The sequence below is a fragment of the Cibotium barometz genome, chromosome 1, assembly GCF_041138505.1.
Source record: "Cibotium barometz isolate CiBa-2024 chromosome 1, ASM4113850v1, whole genome shotgun sequence".
Taxonomy (NCBI): domain Eukaryota; kingdom Viridiplantae; phylum Streptophyta; class Polypodiopsida; order Cyatheales; family Cibotiaceae; genus Cibotium; species Cibotium barometz.
The window spans coordinates 66,044,559-66,046,946 of NC_141046.1; the positions used below are offsets into that span (position 1 = coordinate 66,044,559).

Here is a 2,388-nt window from a genome sequence, read left to right on the forward strand (position 1 = left end):
ACTAAGTACATCAGAATGTGAGCTAACACAGCCACTCTGGGTTTAGCCACTAACTCAAAAGATCAAGGTATTTTGAAAATGAGCTACCCCAGCTATTCTGAGATTAGTCACTCTCAAAAAATCTAAGTACAATGTAAGTGAGCTAACCCAGCTAGTCTGAGTTTAGTCACTATCAAGATAGAGATCTAGTTAGCAGCACCCTCTCTAGCTCTCAACTGCTCTAGAATGCTCTCATGGTCATCCACTCAAAGCCGAAAACGAAAACGACAGGGATCATGCACACGCATGACGAGAACACGGAGGCTTACTTTGCCGACACGAAGGTGCAATGCGTGCTGTGTCCTCGCAATCCGGACGACGAGTCCAGCCTAGTCCAAGGGTTAAAGACGGGTCTGATGTTCACACACCACCAGAAGGCCGTGGTGGTGGACGTGGCTCTCTCAGAAGACAAGGAAGAAGGAGAAGCATCAGGAGGAGAAGATGCAAAGAAGGTGCGCGGCGCCCGCAAGCTGCTGGGCATCGTGGGCGGGATTGACCTCTGCGACGGGCGCTACGACACGCAATCCCACTCCCTCTTCCACACGCTGGGCACGCCCGCCCACAAGGACGATTTTCACCAGACCAACTTCGATGGGGCTTCTCACAGGATGGGCGGACCGCGGGAGCCGTGGCACGATGTGCACGCCATGGTGGAAGGCCCCTGCGCATGGGACATCCGCTAAAATTTCGAGCAGCGATGGCGGCGCCAAGGCAAGAGAGGCGCCCTCTTAAACATCAAAGAGCTCAATGTTCTCTGGCCCCCTAAAGAAATCATAGCAGAGGATGATGAAGAAGCCTGGAATGCGCAAATCTTTAGATCTATCGAGGAAGGAGGCGTTGTTGGGTTCCCTCTGGACCCTGACATCGCCGCCGCCACGGGGCTAGTTTCCGGCAAGGAGCATACAATAGATCGCAGCATTCAAGACGCTTACATTGGCGCGCCAAACACTTCATTTACATGGAAAATCAGTACTTCGTGGGAGGCGCCGCTTCCTGGAGCGCGCACAAAGACTCCGGAGCCTTGCAGCTCATCCCCATGGAACTCACCCTCAAAATAGTGAGCAAGATCGAGGCAGGAGAGAGATTCGCAGTCTACATTGTGGTCCCCATGTGGCCGGAGGGGGTGCCCGAGAGCTCCAGCGTCCAAGACATTCTACACTGGCAGAGCATGACCATGGAGATGATGCACAAGAGAATCGCAAGAGCGCTCCAGGCCAAAGGGATGGGCGGCCAGGCAAAGCCCACCGACTACCTCAACTTCTTCTGCTTGGGCAACCGAGAAGTTCCGCACCCGGACGAATACCGCCCTATTGAAGCTCCGAGGCCAGGCTCACACTACGCTATTGCTCAACTCCAACGGCGATTCATGATCTATGTGCACGCCAAGACCATGATTGGTAAATTGGTTCTGCCAATTGTAACCAACGTTCCATGGATGGTGCTCGCGACTCGGAGATTGCAATGGGCGCCTATCAACCACACCATCATGTTAATAAAACAATTGCAAAACGGCCTAGAGGACAAGTCCATGGCTTTCGTCTTTCTCTCTGGTATGAACATCTAGGGAGCTTCATGATGACTTCTTGCACCCGGAAAGCATAGAGTGCATTAGCAAGGTTCAAGCCACATCTCAGCATCTATGGGACCTCTACACTCAAAACACCCTCGTTGATATGCTTGGTCATCTATTGCCATATCCCATAACCATCAAGTCCAATGCTTGGTCATCTATGCTTGGTCATCTATTGCCATATCCCATAACCATCAAGTCCAATGGTGATTTGAAATCCCTCTTTGGCTATGAGACCTTTCCTGATACCAAAGCTCGAGTCTTAGGAACACATACAGCCACACTACCCCCCCTTCTTACTGTATGATGTCATTTCTTTTGGGATAGTCTTGCTCACAAACATTTTTAGACTCCTCAATAATACTAGGATTTGAACATTTTTGGATTCTTCAATAATACTAGGATTTGTGATAAAGACATGCTTTATAAAGCATTATTGAAAGCCTTTTATCTATTTTTTAAGATGCTAATGCCAAGAGTTTTTCAAGATTGTGAACACCTTAATGGTTATCATCAAATGCCTTCCTTGAGTTTATGAAGCTGATGTACTGAACAAACTTCCATGAAGTTATTTTTTATATTTGTTTGAACTAACTCTAGCATTATATTATGAAGTAGACCTCTCTCTCTCTCTCTCTCTCTCTCTCTCTCTCTCTCTCTCTCTCACACACACACACACACACACACACATGGGAAATCAAGTACTATGTGAGCCTAATCTTTTATTTTGGTATTTTTCATGGACCTCAAGGTGTTAAATTGGGTAGTATATATACGTG

The 2,388-nt window shown here is 48.2% G+C and overlaps 1 pseudogene; it reads left to right on the forward strand.

Annotated features, from left to right (window-relative positions):
- The first annotated feature begins 266 nt into the window (after positions 1-266).
- LOC147642339 (phospholipase D alpha 1 pseudogene) lies at positions 267-1,986 on the forward strand (annotated as a pseudogene).
- Positions 1,987-2,388: the final 402 nt, after the last annotated feature.